This window comes from Tachyglossus aculeatus, chromosome X4 (genome assembly GCF_015852505.1).
Source record: "Tachyglossus aculeatus isolate mTacAcu1 chromosome X4, mTacAcu1.pri, whole genome shotgun sequence".
Classification (NCBI taxonomy): domain Eukaryota; kingdom Metazoa; phylum Chordata; class Mammalia; order Monotremata; family Tachyglossidae; genus Tachyglossus; species Tachyglossus aculeatus.
In genome coordinates, this window is record NC_052098.1 from 1,316,354 (window position 1) to 1,337,836 (window position 21,483).

Here is a 21,483-nt window from a genome sequence, read left to right on the forward strand (position 1 = left end):
ATAAGTACGTAACTGCCGAGGGTGGCTGTTGTGTTGGTCTGATTGGAGCGCCGGGATGTATTCCCGGTGAAGGGGAAATTTTCAGAGCTTTTTAAAGATGAGGAGGGTTGTGGCTTCGGGAGGGGAGGGAGATCCCGACTAGGAATAAACTACGTAACTTAAAGGGTCAGATGGCAGGAGGGTTAAGAGCAAAGGCATGGCCAGTGAGGAGGAGATCCCGGGAGGAGCGGAGAGTCCCCACTGGGAAATAGTAAGTGAAGAGAGCCACCATGGAAAGTGGGGAAAAGCCGATGCTAAAGAGTTTTTCCTCCGTGTGGAGGGAGATGGGTAACCGCTGGAAGGTTCAGGAGGAGTGGCGAGACATCGGCCCAGTGACTGCTCAGGAAGATGAGCCGGGGAGCGACACGGAGGATGGACGGAAGCGGGAAGAGGCCGAAGGCTGGCAGAACGGTCGGGTGACTGAAACGGTCGTCTCACCGTGATGCGAGGAGAGCCCAAACCCGGGGGCCGTATGGGTGGAGAGGAAGGTGAGGATCCAGGGACCATTCTGGAGGAAGAAGCGGTGGGACGTAAGGAGGGAAATCCTCAACTTCTGACTGGCTGAGCAACAGTAAACACCGCTTTCGACGTCTCCAAATTCACAACCCGTTCGGGGGTCGCGACGTCGGATCCGGCTCTGATATCTGGCTGGTAAGGTAAGTATTACATAGCCCCGTTCCCCACCCCCACCCCAGCTCCCCCCTCGGCTCAGAACAGCTCCTGTTGACCCCACCCCGCCCCCACAGCCAGCATCCCCCACGCTCAGGGGCCCCAGAGCTGAGTGGAACTGCTTGTTGTTGTGACACCTTGGGTCACCCCCACAGCAAACTCCGGCTGGTATCCCCCCCCCCAACCCCATCTCGGCCTTTTTCCACACAGCCCACCGCTAAACAATATTTATGGAGACGCTACGGTGTGCAGAGCACTATATGAAGGGCTTAGGAGAGGACAATAGAGGGAAAAAGACAAAATCCCCAGAATCCGCCCAAGACACCTCTGCATGGGGGCAGGGGGGGAGTCCTTGTTGACTTATGGGCTTTCCCCCATTTTTCCCCCCCCCTTTGCTGCCATTGGCCTGGGTCTGAAGGGATCTCATAACGAAAACAGACCAACACCAGAACACCTGTTTTCTTGTCTTAAAGGGATAGACAAACCTTGGGTATGGGGTGATTTTCAGCAACTATAACAGAGGGTTCAGCAATCCACAATTGCCGGTCACTCCTGTTAACTACATGTCTGTGCTCATCAGCGCTTAGTACAGGGGGAGATACAAGGTTATCAGGCTGTCCCAGGTGGGGCTCACAGTTTTAATCCCCATTTTACAGATGAGGTAACTGAGGCCCAGAGAAGTTAAGTGACTCGCCCAGAGTCACACAGCTGACAGTTGCCTGAGCTGGGATTTCATAATAATAATAATGTTGGTATTTGTTAAGCGCTTACTACGTGCAAAGCACTGTTCTAAGCACTGGGGAGATTACAAGGTGATCAGGTTGTCCCACGGGAGGCTCACAGTCTTCATCCCCATTTTACAGGTGAGGTCACTGAGGCACAGAGAAGTGAAGTGACTTGCCCAAAGTCACACAGCTGACAATTGGTGTAGCCGGGATTTGAACCCATGACCTCTGACTCCACAGCCCATGCTCTTTCCACTGAGCCACGCTGCTTCTCCATGAGGCGTTTGAGAGAGTACAATAGAATACAAAATAATAAAAACATGATCCCTGCCCACAAGAAAGGGAAGACAGACATTAGAATAAATTACAGCTGTAGATATATATGTGCAAATACAGTGGGTTTAGGGGAGGGGTGAATATCAAAATGTGTAAGGGGTATAGACCTAAGTGCACAAGCTTAATCAGGGAGGGCCTCTTGGGGGAGGTAAGATTTTTAGTAGAGCTTTGAAGATGGGGAGGGAGTTCCAGGCCAGAAAGAGGAGGTGTGCTAGGGTTCGGTGGCGAAATCATTCCATTGTATTATCCTTTCCCAAGTGCTTAGTATAGTGCTCTGTACATAGTAGGTGTTCAATAGATACCATTCAGTGATTGATTAAGGCTGATGGTAAGGAATATCTGTTTGATGCAGGGGTGGATGGGTTTTTTAAGCAGAGGAGAGATGTGGGCCGAGCAGTTTTTTAGAAAAAATGACATGGACAGCAGAGTTTGAGGCAATGGCAGGACATCCCCATCTATTAATGGGGATTAATGCTGCAAGCCCCATGTGGGACAGGGACTGTGTCCAACCCGCTTACCTTGTGTCTACTCTAGGGCTTGGGACAGTGCCTGGCATATAGTAAGCGCTTAACAAATACCATAATTGTTATTGGTGGAGATGTGATTTTAGTTGGGTTTTGAAGCAGGGTAGAGTGATAGTCTGTTTTCTTTGGATAGTAATAATAATAATAATAATGATGGTATTTGTTAAGCATTTACTATGTACCAAGCACTGTTCTAAGCGCTGGGGTAGATGTAAGGTAACCAGGTTGTCCCACATGGGGTTCACGGACTTAATCCTCATTTTACAGATGAGGTAACTGAGGCCCAGAGAAGTTAAATGACTTGCCCAAAGTCATGCAGCTGACAATTGGCGGCGCTGGGATTTGAACCCATGACCTCTGACTCCAAAGACCGGGCTCTTTCTGCTTGTTGGCATCAATTGTCATTGCAACTATTAGTTTTGAGCAGTGAGTTGTATCATAGCATTGGGAGGGCTGGTAAATAATAATAATGCTTATTGTGGTTTCAGTTAAGCCATTTACTTAGGTGACAAGCACTCTACTAAGCAGTGGGGTTGGTACAGAATAATCAGCTGGGACACAGCCACCGTCCCACATAGGGCTCACAGTCTGAAGGGAGGGAGAACAGGTATTGAATTCCCATTTTCCACATGAGGAAACTGAGGACTGGAAAAGTGAAGTGACTTGCCCAAGGTTACACAGCAGACAAGCAGCAGAGCTGGGATTGGAGCCCATGTCTCTCAACTCCCAGAGCTGTGCTTTTTCCCCAAGGCTATGCCGCTGGCACAAAATGCAGAAGAACCTTTTGCGTTACTCTTTGACCCATTTGATTGAGAGCATTTCCATGAACAATATTGGTTTTAACTTGGTTCATTGATTTAGAGGAATTTGAATCTTCATAAGTTAGAAAAGGGTAAATGCTAAATTTGCCAGGGCTCCAAATAAATGTTTTTTAAACAATGTACAAGAAAATTCTGTAAAATTTGAAGGCTAACCTTCAGTTGTAGAGAAATGAAATTGTTTGTTTAAATTTGAATAGGTTAGAAGGAAGAAGCAATGTGGTCTAGTGGAAAGATCTTTTATTCAATCGTACTTATTAAGCGCTTACTCTGCTCAGAACACTATGAGCCTAGGAGTCAGAGGACCTGGGTTCTAATCTCGGCTGTGCCAGTTGTTTGCTCTGTGACTTTGGGCAAAGCACTTAACTTCTCTGGGCCTCAGTTTCCTCAACTGTAAAATGAGGATTAAATCCTACTCCTACCTACTTAGACTGTAAGCCTCATGTGGAACAGGGACTCTGTCCAACCTGATAACCTTTTATCCATCCCAACACTTAGAACGCATAGTGAGCTCTTAAATACCATTTTTTTAAAAAACTAGAAACCCCCAAATTTAGCAATTTTGGATTTGAAACAAAAAAAAATCTACAAGTGCCCTTGATTTGTGTTAAATATAGGAAAATTTGAAGATGTGAAATTCTTTAGAGATTTAATATTCTTCAGAGAATTCAAAGCCACGGATCTTGAGAGGAGAGGGTCTTTTTCTTTTACTGGCATTTATTAAGGGCTTACTATGTTCAAGGCACTGTACTAAGTGCTTAGGTAGATATAAGCTCATCTGGTTGGCAGAGCCAGGATTAGAACCCATGATCTTCTGACTCCCAGCCCCGGGATTTTTCCACTAGGCCACGCTGCTTTCAAACAGTGTTCATTTGCTTCCCTTGTCGTCATCTTCCTCCTCCTCCCCCCTCTTCCTTCTCCTCTTCCTCCTCTTCCTTCTCCTCCTCCTCCTTCTTTTCCTTCTTCTTCTCCTTCTTCCTCTTCTTCTCTTCCCCCCCCCCCCCCCCCCCGCCCCCATTCTATGGCCTTTTCCTCTTTGCTTCTCCAAGTCTCATTCCATGCCCCGCCTTCTGCTTCTCTCCTTTTCCCTTTCCCCAGGCTTAGATCCCTTCCAGAATATGAGGCAGAAGCCACTAGAGGGTGATATGCTGATAGCCTCAAACACATCTTGGAACAGCATCCCAGTCTGGACAGGGCAGTGTTTGGAATGTCTGGCATTTAAGTAGCAAGTCATCACCAATATAGTAAAACCAGGTTCAAAGGGAAAATAAAGCCATCAGATGCCAACCAGGAAAACCTTTTTTAGGCTGCACTCTAGTGGCCAAGTAAATGGAACCATCAGTGCTGCCAATCAGTCGATCAATCAATCTGGTATTTATTGAGCGCTTTACTGTGTACTTAGTACACAGTGGTACTTGAGTGCTGTGTGCAGAGCACTGTACTAAGCACTTGGGAGAGTCCAGTAGAACGCTATAACAGACATATCCCCTGCCCACAATGAGCTGAAATAGACATTAATAGAAATAAATAAAATGACAGATATGGATATAAGTGGTGTGGGGCTTGCAGCGGAGATGATTAAAGGGAGCAAGTCAGGGTGACGCAGAAGATGGTGGGAGGAGAGGAAAGGAAGGCTTAGGGAAGCCCTCTTGGAGGAGATGTGCATTCAATAAGTCTTTGAAAGGTGGGGAGAGCAATTGTTTGGGTACTTAGAACTTTACTGAACTAAACTCTTGCGAGAAGACAGTACTTGGTAGACACGTGCCCTGCCCATGAGGACCTTCCCATTTAGAAGGGGAGACAGACGTTAGTAGAAATAAAAGAATGACAGCTGTGGATGTAAGTACTGCTGGACGTAAGTGTCTCAGATAGTGGTTAGTGATGTTGGCCTAGAGTGAGCAGGAAATGTGTCTGTTATAGTGTTATTGTCCACTCCCAAGCACTTAGTACAGTGCTCTGCACACAGTACACATGCTCAATGAATACCATTGACTGACTGGCGTGAGTGAATAGCAGCAGAGCCCAGAGGAATTGGGGAAACCAGTTTGGAGCTCTGCACCTGAAGGAAGAGGGTCCAGAGGAGAGCGATGAAAATCATTCGCAATGGGTCTTCTGAGGAAAGGATTGTCTCACTGGGAGAACAGAAGGGTGAGGTAGCAGCTGAACAGAAATTGTCAAAAAAATCTGTGAGTGGTGGCGAGTAGCCATTCTCTGTTTCCCATGTAAACAAGGGAAAGGGGCATAGGGGCATGGTGGACGAGAGCGGCGGCGGCAGCGGCGTTGGGCGGGCCGGGCCCGGCGAGCCCGGAGCCTCCCGGAGGAAGAGGGGCCCGGGCCCGCTGGCCACCGCCTACCTGGTCATCTACAACGTCGTCATGACCGCCGGGTGGCTGGTCATCGCGGTCGGTCTGGTCAGGGCGTTCCTGGCCAAGGGGGACTACCACAGCCTCTACTACTCCGTGGAGAAACCGCTCAAGTTCTTCCAAACAGGAGCTCTCCTCGAGGAGCAGCATGGCCTAGCGGATAGAGCACAAAAATCTCCAGTGGCTACCAATCAATCTGCGCATCAGGCAGAAACTCCTCACCCTGGGCTTCAAGGCTCTCCATCACCTCGCCCCCTCCTACCTCACCTCCCTTCTCTCCTTCTACTGCCCAGCCCGCACCCTCCGCTCCTCTGCCGCTAATCTCCTCACTGTACCTCGTTCTCGCCTGTCCCGCCGTCGACCCCCGGCCCACATCATCCCCCGGGCCTGGAATGCCCTCCCTCTGCCCCTCCGCCAAGCTAGCTCTCTTCCTCCCTTCAAGGCCCTGCTGAGAGCTCACCTCCTCCAGGAGGCCTTCCCAGACTGAGCCCCTTCCTTCCTCTCCCCCTCGTCCCCCTCTCCATCCCCCCATCTTACCTCCTTCCCTTCCCCACAGCACCTGTATATATGTATATATGGTTGTACATATTTATTACTCTATTTATTTATTCATTTATTTTACTTGTACATTTCTATCCTATTTATTTTATTTTGTTGGTATGTTTGGTTCTGTTCTCTGTCTCCCCCTTTTAGACTGTGAGCCCACTGTTGGGTAGGGACTGTCTCTATGTGTTGCCAATTTGTACTTCCCAAGCGCTTAGTACGGTGCTCTGCACATAGTATGCGCTCAATAAATACGATTGATTGATTGATAGAACAGTTTCAAATGGGGGCTTAGGGTAAGAAAAGATGTCAGGGCACTAGAAAGCGATAGCAACAGAGATGGGATGTTTGCGAGGAAAGCAGATGAGATTCAGTTAAAGTGCAATCCAGCCAAGGGGCAGGTGGCTACTCTCCAGGTTCCTTTCAGCCCCACGAGTCTGTGGCCAAATGGAAAAAGGCTCTCTGATCAGATTTCTTACTGCTAGCAAGAAGGTGAATGAGATTCCAGGATGAAACAGAAAGCCAGAACGATCATCTAGTTCTTATCCACTGAAACCCAGAGAGCAGCAAATCCTTTTTGAACTGGCTTCATTTCTTGTCAGCTTTCACTTGTGGAAACTAGGAGCAGCTTAGATTTCCAAGCAGGGGCTTCCTTCCGCTCAGAGTGGACGCTGATTGCGAGTGGGAATCAAAGAGCATCCCTTTAGAAAAAAAAAATGGGTGAATATTGGGAATGACACAAAACTGCCAGTTCTCTTTATTGCAATGAATTCTTGGGAGGAATTTGCATTAGATTGATGAACTGTAGAATTCCCGCATGAAACCAGTACAAGGGTTTTGGGAAAACCTCTGTTGGCTCCGGATTACCGAGACTCAGCCTGGCCCATTGAGGAGCAGTCCTGTATGTGGGTTTAGTAGTGCATCCTTGCACCATATGAATTCAATAGATTTGAACCTAGTAATTCAGGATTAGCCAATACCCGTTCCTGCAGCGTCCAACCGCAGCCATTTCTCAAGCATTTTCGGGCAGGCTGTTGTGTTTTGCTTTGTAATGGGGTAAGCAAAAATGCAAACATTATCCAAAGAGGAACAGCCTGGCACGGTCTCTTTTAAGGTTGTGGAGCTTTTTGTCTCCAGGCCGGGGTGGGGGCGACTCCGGAGGTGGTGACAATTTCCCAAGTGTTTTGAGGACAGCTGGGGCGTGCCTGCTTTGTGTAGGGATCAAGAAAACCCTAAATCTTATCCAGGGGGCTGTCTTTGTGGTCTCTTTTAACACTGTGGGGGTTGGTCATTGTGAGACAGTGTAGCTTTGTAGCAAGGGAGCTGATTGTTCGGAGAATGGCCTAGTTCGATCAGAGACTGTTGCTGGATCTCCACAGCAGTGTGAAGGGGCAGAGGAGTAGAGAAGCAGTGCGGTCTAGTGGATAGAGCCCGGGCCTGGGATTCAGAGGCTGTGGGTCCTAACCCCTGCTCTGTCACGTGCTTGCCATTTGACCATCATTTCACTTCTCTGGGCCTCACCTCATCTGTAAAATGGGGATTCCATACTTTTATCCCTTGCCATTTCAATTGTGAACCCCCCGTGTGGGTCAGGGCTTACTTCAGTGCCTGGCACATAGTAAACACTTAACAAATACTATAAAAAAAACAAACAAGTGCCCAAATGGCAAGAATAGGAAGTTGAGGAAAAAAGTAAAAGCAATGAGGTGGTCCTTAGGGAAGCAGTGTGGGCTAGTGGAAAGAGCATGGACCTGGGAGTCAGAAGACCTGAGTTCTGATCCTGTCTGCCACTTACCTGCGGTGTGATCTTGGGCAAATCCCTTCGCTTCTCTGAGCCTCAGTTTCCTCAGTTGTAAAATGGGGATTCAATCCCTCTTCTCCCTTCCTACTGAGACTGGGAGACCTATGTGGGACCTGATGATCTTGCAACTCCCCCAGCTCATAGTACAGTGTTTGATACATAGTAAGCACTTAAAAAATACCACAATTATTATCATCATCATTAAGCTACCAATCCTATGAATATTTAGTTTGTTTTAAGTCCCAAGGCAGCCCGTCCTAGCTATCTCTTATCTCCAGTCATGGGATCCGATTACTTCCGACATTCTTATCCCTTAGTTCCTCAGTCAGGGCTTCTCCCACTGGGAGTCCCTGCTCAGGCATTTCCAGTTTTGCGATACTGGCTGTTGGGTCTCCAGACCCGAGGATCTCCTTTCGATGGGAGCTGGTCCCCATCCCGCCCCTCGACTCCTCTCAGTCCAGTCCCCAAAGAGCTTCCTCCCCACATCAGAGGATTCCCTATCCCCACCCTTGGCCAGGCAAGCTAGGAACTGAGCCTGGGGTCATCGCTGGGCAGGGCTAGAGGGAGAAGGATCATTTTTCCCAAAGGAGAAAGTCATCTACATCCGTCAGACCTGGGTTCTAATTCCGGCTCGGACGCTTATCTGCTCTGTGACCTTGGGTAAATCACTTCACTTCTCTGGGCCTCAGTTCCCTCATTTGTAAAATGGGGATTAAAATGGGACAGGGACTGTATCCAAACTGATTACCTTGGGAGCCCCATGTGGGACCTGATGATCTTGCACCTCCCCAGCACTTAGTACAGTGCTTGATACATAGTAAGTGCTTAAGGAATACCATAATTATTATCATCATCATTATGCCACCAATCCTGTGAATATGTAGTTTGTTTTAAGTCCCAAGGCGGCCCAACCTTGCTATCTCTTATCTCCAGTCATGGGATCCGATTACTTCCGACATTCTCATCCCTTAATTCCTCAGTCAAGGCGTCAGCTGTGTGACTTTGGGCTAGCTACTAAACTTCTCTGGACCTCATTTGCCTCATCTGTAAAATGGGGATTAAGACTGTGAGCCCCACATGGGACAACCTGATTACCTTGTATCTACCCCAGCACTTAGAACAGTGCTTGGCACATAGTAAGTGCTTAACAAATGCTATTATTATTATAGTGGCACATAGTGAGTGCTTAACAAATACCATAATTATTATTATTCATTATTATCTCTGATCTCAGGCTGGTTTGGTCTCCCGAGGATGGTAGTAACATCAGCATTCATAGAGTAATGGACCACGTGTTTGGGGATAACTGAAGCAAATTTCCTTCCCACAGGTAGCTTCCAATTGAATGGGGATAGGCAGGCGGACATATATGGACCGATAGAATGCCAAGTTTGAGAATAGACCTAAATTAAAAAAACCCAGTAGATGAATCAGTTAGTGGAGAATAAATGTATAGCACATAAACAGTTAAGTACAGAAATATTCTGAAGTGTCTGATGGGAGGCCTGGGAAGCTGGAGAAATAAATCAGGGAATAAAAATAATCGTATTTTATTGAACGCTTACTGTCTGCAAAGCGCTGTACTAAGTGCTTAACGCCTTCCTGGAGCTTCCTGGCTTTTAGAAGGAGCTCTGAAGAATGGGGGAATCGTGATTTGGCCAAGCTGAGTAGGAGAGAGTTGTAGCTGGGGGGAAAAGACAGGAGGAGTGGGTTGAAAGGGGGAGTATTGGAAGCGAAGTATGGTAAGGAGATTGGCTGTGGAAGAGTGAAGAGTAAGTACTCAGTAAATACGATTGATTGATTGAGTTGAATGATAGCAGGAGCAGAGGTACAAGAGCCAGCTGATGGAGAAACTTGAAACTAATGGTCAGGACTTTTCATCTGAGGTGAGAATCTGTTGAGGTTTTCAAGGAGGGGAGATTATAGGCACACTGATCAGCTTTTAGCAGAAATGATTTAGGCAGTTCTACATATGCTAAAAAGAAGAGTGAGAAGCTGAAGTGAGGGAAACTAGAAAGAAAGCTGTTAACAATAATCCATTCTGGAGGCCTGAACAGGGTTGGTTGTTGTAAGGGTGGAGAGAAAGGGCTGGGAAATATTATTGAAGAAGAACCAGCAAGACTTTGAAACAGATTGAATGTAGGAGGTAAATGAGAGAAAAGAGTCAAAGATGTCACCAACATTGCCAGATGGCGAGACAGGAAAGAGTTGGAGTTGGCGGCGGTGATGGGAAAGTTGGGAAGGGGAGAAGGTCTTGGAGGAAAGACGGATTCAGTTCTGGATATATTAAGTTTTAAGTGGTAATCAATCAATCATTCAGGTGGAGTTGTTCCAGAGGATGGAGGAACTCTGACCCTGTAGAGCAAGTGTTCTAATCCCGGCTCTGCCACTTGGCCGCTGTGTGACCTTGGGCAAGTCTCTGGGCCTCAGGTACCTCATCTGTAAAATGGAGATTGAGACTGTGAGCCCCACTTGGTACAGGGACGGTATCCAACCTGATGTGCTCGTATCCACCCCAGCACTTAGTACAGTGCCTGGCACATAATAAGCGCTTAACACATACCATCATCATCATCATCATAAGCAGCAGGATGTATCTTGACAGTTACTGCCTGAGAGAAAAAAACATAGTCCGTTTTGCAGGTTCTACACCTCTGTTGTAGCTGGTTTATGCTTGAAGATGATTGGTATGATTTTCCAAGGAATATTCTGGAAATATCTCAATGGGCCAGAGTTGAGGATTGGATTTTGGAGGCATGCTTGACCAGTATTTCCTTGGCCTTCCCTCAATATTTTCACGCTTTCTGTTTTGATAGTTTTCTCCGCTGTGATCATTTTTCAGGGTCTTCTTACATATTTTCCAGGATTTATGCTAAATTATTCATAATAAAGCATTCTCTTGAGAAATCTGTGGGCAAGAGAAATATGTTTACTTCCACAACCTGGTAGGGGTTTGTAAAAAGGCCTTTAACTTCGCAAAACGATCTGCCTATTTGAGAAAAAATAATCCATTTTATCCTCTGCTCATCCTTCAGTTGAGGCAAGCAATTCCAAGTCACCAAGCATAAACAGACAATATCGGTAATAATGAAGCTATATTTCTTTTTGGTCCAGTGAACCAAAGACCCTTTCTAGTTATCACATCAATTCTCATAACATACCTGTCAGGTAGGTATCTGGCAGTGTTAGCTTTTCCATTTCCCAGATAATGATAATTCCAGTGTTTGTTAAGCACTTATTAAGCAGCATACAGAGCGCTGGGAGTATATATGACAAAATCAGATCAGACACAGTCTGTGTGTCATATAGGGGCTCATAATCTAAGGGGGAGGAAGGACCAATATTCATTCAATCGTATTTATTGAGCGCTTACTGTGTGCAGAGCTCTGTACTAAGCGCTTGGGAAGTACAAGTTGGCAACATAGAGACACGGTCCCTACCCAACAGTGGGCTCACAGTCTAGAAGGGGGAGACAGAGAACAAAACAAAACATATTAACAAAATAAAATAATTAGAATGTATACAAATAAAATAGAGGAATAAATACGTACAAACATCTATACATATATACAGGTGCTGTTGAATCCCCATTTCACGAATGAGGAAACTGAGGCACAGAAAAGTTTAAGTGACTTCCCCAAGGTCCCACAGCAGGCAAGTGGCAGAGCTGGGCTTAGAAGCCAGGCCTCCTGACTCCCAATAAACTGAGGCAAGGAAGAAGATAAGCGACTTGTCGAAAACCAAAAGTAGCTCTGCTTTAGGTCTTCCGTCTCCCAGAAATCCTTTGTTTCTCTCCCAGCTCAGTCACCGTTTCTCACTGTGCACCGGCCAGTTTAAAAAACAATCCAGTCCATCCAGTTTAAGAAAGAAATAGGCAAAATCCCCATTTCTGTGTCCGTTTCCACCCCCAACAACATTGGCTTCCGTCCCCTACATTCCACGGAAACTGCCCTCTCAAAGGTCACCAATGACCTCTTGGTTGCCAAATCCAACGGCTCCTACTCAATCCTAATCCTCCTCGACCTCTCAGCTGCCTTCGACACTGTGGACCACCCCCTTCTCCTCAACACGCTATCCGACCTTGGCTTCACAGACTCCGTCCTCTCCTGGTTCTCCTCTTATCTCTCCGGTCGTTCATTCTCAGTCTCCTTTGCAGGCTCCTCCTCCCCCTCCCATCCCCTTACTGTGGGGGTTCCCCAAGGTTCAGTGCTTGGTCCCCTTCTGTTCTCGATCTATACTCACTCCCTTGGTGACCTCATTCGCTCCCACGGCTTCAACTATCATCTCTACACTGATGACACCCAGATCTACATCTCTGCCCCTGCTCTTTCCCCCTCTCTCCAGGCTCGCATCTCCTCCTGCCGTCAGGACATCTCCATCTAGATGTCCGCCCGCCACCTAAAACTCAACATGTCCAAGACTGAACTCCTTGTTTTCCCTCCCAAACCCTGCCCTCTCCCTGACTTTCCCATCTCTGTTGACAGCACTACCATCCTTCCTGCACAAGCCTGCAACCTTGGTGTCATCCTCGACTCCGCTCTCTCATTCACCCCTCACATCCAAGCCGTCACCAAAACCTGCCGGTCTCAGCTCCGCAACATTGCCAAGATCCGCCCTTTCCTCTCCATTCAAACCGCTACCGTACTCGTTCAAGCTCTCATCCTATCCCATCTGGACTACTGCATCAGCCTTCTCTCTGATCTCCCATCCTCGTGTCTCTCCCCACTTCAATCCATACTTCATGCTGCTGCCTGGATTGTCTTTGTCCAGAAACGCTCTGGGCATGTTACTCCCCTCCTCATAAATCTCCAGTGGCTTCCAATAAATCTGCACATCAGGCAGAAACTCCTCACCCTCAGCTTCAAGGCTCTCCATCACCTTGACCCTTCCTACCTCACCTCCCTTCTCTCCTTCTACAGCCCAGTCCGCACCCTCCGCTCCTCTGCTGCTAATCTCCTCACTGTGCCTCGTTCTCGCCTGTCCTGCCATCGACCCCCGGCCCACGTCATCCCCCGGGCCTGGAATGCCCTCCCTCTGCCCATCTGCCAAGCTAGCTCTCTTCCTCCCTTCAAGGCCCTACTGAGAGCTCACCTCACCCAGGAGGCCTACCCAGACTGAGCCCCTTCCTTCCTCTCCCCCTCGTCTCCCTCTCCATCCCCCCATCTTACCTCCTTCCCTTCCCCACAGCACCTGTATATATGTATATATGTTTGTACATATTTATTACTCTTTATTTATCTTGTACATATCTATTCTATTTATTTTATTTTGTTAGTATGTTTGGTTTTGTTCTCTGTCTCCCCCTTCTAGACTGTGAGCCTGCTGTTGGGTAGGGACTGTCTCTATGTGTTGCCGACTTGTACTTCCCAAGCGCTTAGTACAGTGCTCTGCACACAGTAAGCGCTCAATAAATATGATTGATTGATTGATAGTCAGGGCCCCCAGGGAGAGCTGCAGTTTTTGCATTTTTCCAGGAGTTGGCGGGAGAAGGGTTGGAGGGGTAGGGAAAAGGAGCATGCCCCTTGCCCTTCTTTTAATCCCACCCCAGTGATATCCTACAGGCCTTCACCCACCCCAAAAAGCTTCCCTCTTGGGTGTGGTCTGGCATTCCTGTTTAAGGAATATGGCTATGACATGCTAAATTCATGAAGCCTTCCATATTTTTCTTCAAAGCCTTATTGAAGACACATCTCCTTCAAAAGGCCTTCCCTGACTAAGTCTTCATTTCCTCTTCTCCGGCTCCCTTCTGTGTTACCCTTGCACTTGGATTTGCTTCCCTTTTCCACCCCTCCCTCAGCTCCACAGCGCTTATGTCCATATCCATCATTTATTTATAGTCATGTTTATATCTCCCTCTAGACTGTAAGCTCGTTGTGGGCAGGGTATGTGTCCGTTATATTGTTCTACTGTACTCTCCCAAGCACTTAGTAAAGTGCTCTGTGCACAGTAAGTGCTCAATAAGTACAATTGATTGATAGATACGGGCCCACCCTCCGTAAAGGGAGGCAATCCAATAGTGCGCAGTAGAGGCTGGGAAGCCTGACAATGAGCCCGTTGTTGGGTAGGGACCGTCCCTATATGTTTCCAACTTGTACTTCCCAAGTGCTTAGTACAGTGCTCTGCACACAGTAAGCACTCAATAAATACGAGTGACTGAATGAATGACAGATTCCCAGTTACAGTGGTGAAAAGATGCTATGCGAGCTAGTTTTGAAATGCTAATTCCTGCATTTGGAAAAGGGAATTGAGGACTCAGTAACGAATCACTATCTGTGGTAAACATATAAACCTTGGGCAAGTCACTGCATTTCTCTGAGCCTCAGTTTCCTCATCTGTAAAATGGGGATGAAGACTTTGAACCTCATGCGGGACATGGACCGTGTCCAAACTGATTGGCTTCTATCTACCCCAACACTTAGTGCCTGACACAGAGTAAGCACTTAAAAAATACCACTTAAAAAGAAAGTAACTTTGGGTGGGATTCCAAGGGATTTGATTAGGGCAAAAAATGAAAAAAAATTTGGGTATTTTATATGGGAAGCCAAATAAATGTTTCTTCCACAGGTGTCCCCAATCAGGGTCACCTTCAGTTTGCTCGAACTATGTCAAGAACAGTGCTTTGCACATAGTAAGTGCTTAATAAATGCTATTAAAAAATGATTGTAAATAGAGCTGGGCAGTTCTCTGAGGAGAGTGATGAGATTGAAATCTTTGATTATTTTTGGGGTAGGGGGGTGGGCAGTGTGTTTATGGTATTTGTTAAGTGTTTACTATGTGCCAAGTATTGTACTAAGCACTGGGGTCGCTACAAGCTAATCAGGTTGGACATAATACGTGTCCCACATGGAGCTTCTGGTCTTAATCCCCATTTAACAGATGAGGGAATTGAGGCCCAGAGAAGTGAAGTGATTTGCCCTAGGTCAGCCAGCAGACAAATTACTGAGATGGGTTTAGAACCCAGGTTCTTCTGACTCCCAGACCCATGCTCTATCCACTAGGCCACGCTGTTTCTCTTGGTTGAAACTGAAATAAATTTTGCGCCCTCAAATTAATCACCAGATCACCCATTGGAAATCCATCACACAGAATTTATTGTAATTTGAGGTGTTGCCATTTAATTGCTTAAGAAAAATTTCCTCTGATAGAACACAGTCTGGATTAATCTGCAGAGCATCTACCAGAGATGCAGACAGCACTCATGTCCAGATCAGTAGTTTATTTCTTTTTATTGTTTGTCTCCCTTTCTAGACTGTAAGCTCCTTGTGGGCAGGGATCATGTCTACCAACTGTACTATATTGGACTCTCCCCAGTGCTTAGTAGTGTTCAGCACACATTAAGCACTCAATCAGTAGTATTGATTGGAAATCCATCGCACAGAATGTATTGTAATTTGAGGTGATGCCATTTAATTGCTTAAGAAAAATTTCATCTGATAGAACACAGTCTGGATTAATCTGCAGGGCATCAGTAATTAAATCAGTAGTACTGATTGAGTGACTGATAGGACACCTGGAGACAAAATGGACAGGATGGTCTTCGGGGAATAAGGAGAATAACTTCTGCTATATTACTACCACTGTATTCATTCAATCATATTTATTGAGCGCTTACTGTGTGCAGAGCACTGTACTAAGCACTTGGGAAGTACAAGTTGGCAACATATAGAGACGGTCCCTACCCAACAGTGGGCTCACAGTCTAGAATTCTGTTTTGTCTTCCGGTCAAACTCTCCTTCTGAGTCAGAGATGGAGTTTTGGTTGGATTTCAGTTGGATGCTTGGAGTTTGGATTTAGGCAAAGCCATGTTCGAAGAAGGTAGCGATCCTCAACTCTTATAATTTCTTTTCATTCAAACTGCCGTCATGTGTCTTTCCTGTTGATTTTAACTTGCTTGAGTGACCTCAGCAATTCTAATTCATCCTCAATTCAGAGGATCTGGGCTGTAGTATTTAAGGGCCCTTCTTATCAGGATTGAGTGAGAGTAACTAAAACTGTTTCATTCTGGACAGATGGAGGGGGGATTACGTGGGGTTCAAGCATTTTAGAATCCTTCTGGAGAAGTGTGTTTGTTAATTACCAAGCTCAAGATGATAATTCATTACCCTAATTGAAAACCAAATATTTAGATGAAAGATTATCACTCTGTCATAAAATAAAATATGATGATGTGATTTATGTTCATCTAGCAATGAAGTCAGATTTGGTTTCAGACTCCCCCAATGCAGTTTGTGGTTTTGGAACGTTTACATGGCTGCAGATACATTTTATAAACAAGTTTTATCATTTTGGATTTTTTGGTCATCAGGTCTATTTACAAATAGTATTCCTTCCTTATCAGATCCATGTGAAGGATTGTTAAAAGTCTATTCAGGGGGGTTGACTTATCCTTTTATGAAAGGCATTCTAGTTGCATTTTTGGAATTTCTGCATTTGTATGAAAATTATTCAATTCTTTACTGAGGATTGGAGATTTACCCTTCTCCCCGCTTCTAGACTGTGAGCCTGTTATGGGCAGGGATTGTCTCTCTTTATTGCTGAATTGTACTTTCCAAGCATTTAGTACAGTGATCTGAAGTTCTGAACAGTTGAAAGTGTTTGGAAAAAAACAATTCAGGGCACATTCCAAAATAAAGAAAGTCTATTTTGGTGAACTTTCAGGATAAAACTAAGTGGAACAAAATAGTTTCAGGCTCAATTTTACCATGAAATAAAATGCTGGGAAATTTCCTCTGCCTAGAATTAAATTCAAAATTCTCACCCTCTTCCCCAACCTTACGATTTTCTTCAGCCTCTCACTTTCCTCTGGCTCCTCCTCCCCCTATGCCTTCAACATGCTCTACGTCTCCTCCATACCCCCTAGTCGTCACCCAATCTCCCTCCTCCAATTCCTCCAATGTTCTTGAACAGGCTCTCTCTGTGTCTCTAGATTGTAAGCTTGTTGTGGGCAGGGAATGTGTCCATTTATTGTTCTGTCGGACTCTCCCAAGCACTTAATAGGGTGCTCTGCACACGGTAAGTGTGACTGAATGAGTGTGCACTGTCTTCACTTCCTCCCTACCAAGTCTTCTCTACCCCTTGCAGTCTGGCTCGTGCCTATTTCCCTCACCAAGGTCTCCAGTGACCTCTCTTGGGTTCGGGCACTACTCTCTCCTGACCTTTGGCTTCAAAACCCTACATCTGTTTTCTCCGTCTTTACGTTTTGGTTCTCTTTACCTGTAAATTCATTCATTCATTCAATCGTATTTATTGAGCGCTTACTGTGTGCAGAGCACTGTACTAAGTGCTTGGAAAGTACAGTTCAGCAACAGAGACAATCCCTGCCCGCAACGGGCTCACAGTCTAGAACGGGGGAGAAGGGTAAATCCCCAGTCCTCACTTCAAACTGTACTCTGCTCCTGACCTTCTCACCACCATTCATTCAGTTGTATTTATCGAGCGCTTATTGTGTGCAGAGCACTGTACTAATCGCTTGGGAAAGTACGCTTATAACACATTCCCTGCCCACAACAAACTTACAGTTTAGTCCCTCTCTCCCAAGCTCCCCCTAGCCTGAACTTTCCTCTCCCCACCAAATCATCTTCAAAACCCTACTAAAGCCCTACCTAATTATCCCATACCTGCCCCAGTGCTTAGAACAGTGCCTGGCACGTAGGAAACACTTAACAAATGCCATCATTATTATCATTATTATTATTCATTCATTCAATCGTATTTATTGAGTGCTTACTGTGTGCAGAGCACTGTACTAAGCACTTGGGAAGTACAAGTTGGCAACATATAGAGACGGTCCCTACCCAACAGGGGGCTCACAGTCTAGAAGACTATTAAATACCATTTCCCTCTAGACAGCTCACTGTGGGCAGGGAATGTGTCTGTTTATTGTTATATTGTATTATAATAATAATAATAATGGCATTTATTAAGCACTTACTATGTGCAAAGCACTGTTCTAAGTGCTGGGGAGGTTACAGGGTGATCAGGTTGTCCCACGGGGGGCTCAGTCTTAATCCCCATTTTACAGATGAGGTAACTGAGGCACAGAGAAGTTAAGTGACTTGCCCAAAGTGTCACAGCTGACAATTGTCAGAGCTGGGATTTGAACCCATGACTTCTGACTCCACAGCCCATGCTCTTTCCACTGAGTCATGCTGCTTCTCCAACTCTCCCAAGCGTTAGTACAGTGCTGTGCAAACAGCGCTCCATAAATATGATTGACTACCTATTCAAGGAAGCCTTCCTTAGTTAATTCACAATACTCCAGTTGTAATAACCCTGCAAACAGTAAGCGCTCAGTAAATACAATGGAAAGAACCCCAAGTACTTACCCTCAGCACTTAGGTATTTTATACCGAGCCTCAGTGCATGTGGACATTTTTGAGTATTTGGGTATTTATTTGTACATTCACATATTTACTCAACTCTTAATGTTGCCTAGTGGAAAGAGCATGGGCTCGGGAGTCAGAGGACCTGGGTTCTAATCCCAGTTCCACCCCCTAAATGCTGTTTGATCTTGGGTGAATCACTTCACTTCTCTGAGCCTCAGTTCCCTCATCTGCAAAATGGGGATTCAATGCCTGTTCTCCATCCTACTTAGACTCTGAGCCCCATGTGGGACCTAATTCAATCGTATTTATTGAGCGCTTACTACAGTGCTTGGCCTAGAGTAAGCAATTAACAAATACCACAATTATTATTATTATCATCATGCTACATTTGCATTACTTCCCAATAATAAGAATTAAGATATTTTTTAAGCACTTACTATGTGCCAGGCACTGTACTAACCGCTGGGGTGGATACAGGCAAATCGGGTTGGACACGGTCCCTGTCCCGTGTGGGGCCACTCCAAGTTTCAATCCCCATTTTACTGATGAAGTACCTGAGGCACAGAGAAATGAAGCAACTTGCCCAAGGTCACACAGCTGACAATTGGAGCCAGGATGAGAACCCATGACCTCCTGACTCCCAGTCCCGGACTTTCTCCACTATGCCATGCTGCTTCCTGCTATATTCTTTTCCTTCCTCCTGCTCCTATTATTTGTTCATCACATTTGTCTGTCTCCCCACCTCAGATTGTAAGCTCTCTGAAGTAGGAAGTGCATGTTTTGCCTCTGCTGTACTCATTCATGAGCTGGGTAATACCATTGATTGATTGATTGATGGATCGATTGCCTCCTTGAACTCTCAGCTGCTTTTGACCCTGTTGGCCAATCCATTCTCTTAGAAATTCTCTCCAACCTTGGTTTTACCCACACCGACTGCTCTGTCTCATTTTTCTTGGCCAGACCCTCTTTTTCCCATTACCCTTCAACTGTGGATTGTTCACAAAGTTCCGTTCCAGGTCCTCAACTCTTCTTTTATTTATTTATTTGTTTAGTGGTATTTGTTCAGCACCTACTATGTGCCCAGGCACTGTACTAAGCACTAGAGTAAACACAAGGTAATCAGATTGGACACTGTCCCTGGCCCACAAGGGGCTCCCAAGTCTTAATCCCCATTTTGCAGGTGAGGGAACTGAGGCCCAGAGAAGTCAAGTGACTTGCCCAAGGTCACGCAGCTGATAAGTGGCGGAGCAGGATTAGAACTCAGGTCCTTCTGACCCCCCCCCATTCATTCATTTATTCTCAGTTGTATTTATTGAGCATGTGCTGTGTGCAGAACACTGTACTAAGTGCTTGAAAGAGTTCAATATACAATAAACGGACACATTCCCTGCCCACAATGAGCTTACAGTGTAGAGGGGGAGACAGACATTAATATAAATGAATAAATTACAGATACATGCATAAGTGCTGTGGGGCTGGGAGGGGAGGTGAATAAAGGGAGGGACGCCCAGGCTCTATCCACAATGCCACACTGCTTCACTGTGTGACCTTGGGCAAATCACTTCACTTCTCCATGCCTCAGTTCTCTCATCTGTAAAATGGGGATTAAGACTGTGAGCCTCATGTGGGACATGGACTGTGTCCAACCTGATTATCTCATATCTACCCCAGCACTTAGACCAGTACTAGGCACATAGTAAGTGCTTAAATGCTATTAAAAAAAACTAGGGATGAATACAAAAATAAAATAAAAACTAGTATGGGTAACGCGTCTAGAAGAACACTGTGTAGGGCTTTCCGGGTTCACAGTGCAGCAATCAGAGCCGGAGCCAAAGTAACCACCACCGCTACGGTCTGTGCAACGTTCTGTAGCCACCACAGCTTCGGCCTTCCCAGCATTCTACAGTCACAGCTGGATCCAAAGTTTCCAACACAGCTACATCCTTCACAAAGTTCTGTAGCCACCACAGCTACGGCCTTCCTGACGTTCTGTAACCACTCCAGTCATGACCTTGACTCCCCCCTTCTCCATTTTGTGCTGCTTCTGCCTCCATCCATGGCACAGGGTTGGAGCAACTCTGGGCGGGATCAAGGTCACAGGGAGACAGAGAGGTGAGCGGCACACGCCCTCGGCCTCCCAGCCCGCCGTGTTGGAGCACAGCTTAAAGCCATGGAAATTTCCTCCAAAATACCGTTATCGATGGCCACCCCTTGAGGCGCGTCGGCACGGCCGGTCCAGCATTTGGGAAGCCGGAATGTCGGCTCCAGAAAGACAGGGCAGTCAGCTGAGAGACAGAGATCAATGCCTGCCGTTCCCTGGTAATCGGAACATCGTTCTACAGCCGTGAGGTGTGGACACCAGACCAATAGCAGATATAAAACCTCTCCACCGGTTCCATCTACATTGTCTGAGCTGGATAGCTGATATAAAACTGCAGGGGCTGATCCCGAACCCTGATTTCCCGCAACATTGTGGGGCCATAGGTGGTGCGCAGATGCCACAGCATGGAATCAAATACAAATGAACGAGGAAACGATTCCCAAGATGCTGTCTCCTGGAGAGGTCAACACTGGGTCACGCTCCAGCGGTGATCAGAGGAGAAGGTCCAGTGGTATTCTGAAGGCCACCTTCAAAATGTCCTCCACTGAGAACTTTTAGCCTGCGGCAGGCCCTCTTGGGATCAGATGTACCCCTAGAAGGAGAACAAACTCTTCGTTACAATCTCCTCAGTCTATCTTACACTCGGCGGCCCACCTCATCATCTTCAGATGCCATTCCGAATGCATCTCCAGCTCCTCCTCAGAAACTTCCAGCAGCCATCCATTTCTTTCCACATCCAACCAAATCACCCCACCATTGGTTTTCAAGGCCCGCCTCCTTACTTCTCCACTCGTTTGTTTTGCTCACCCTTTGCGACTTCTCCCAAGCTAGCTTGCTAAGCATATCACAATGTCACCTCTCCAGGGTCTGACCCATTAAGCATGCTTTGCCCCCCGCCTGGAATTCCCTCCCCTATCAAGTCCACCAAACCACCATCCTGCCCCACCTCACCTTCAAAGCCCTCCTTAAAAGGCTACCTCCTTCAGCGGGCATTCACCCAACCAGAATTGTGTGCAGAGCACTGAATGAGAGCCCAGGGGAGTGTGGTAACAATAGAGGAGACAGACCCTGCCCTCAGAGAGCTTCCATTTACCGAGCTAATTGCTGCCTCCTTAGTCCCATTATCTCTTAGTCTGTATCTGTTTCTTCTATTTATTTACATGTTGATTTATGAAGTTTTGCTTATTTTGGGATATTCCCTTTGTATCTATATTATCAGTCTTGTTCCTTTTAAGGGCA

At 46.3% G+C, this 21,483-nt stretch overlaps 1 protein-coding gene across 7 annotated transcripts in view; it reads left to right on the forward strand.

The window, feature by feature from the left end:
- AGTPBP1 (ATP/GTP binding protein 1) overlaps window positions 1-21,483 on the forward strand; it is a 206,716-nt gene that overhangs the window by 172,918 nt on the left and 12,315 nt on the right. Inside the window, exon 29 of one of the 7 annotated variants that reach the window (XR_005456615.1) lies at window positions 320-695. The exons of the other annotated variants lie outside the window; for them this stretch is intronic. The gene's annotated coding sequence lies outside the window, so the exon portion shown is untranslated. The remainder of the gene's footprint in view (window positions 1-319; window positions 696-21,483) is intronic. 7 annotated transcript variants of the gene reach the window in all.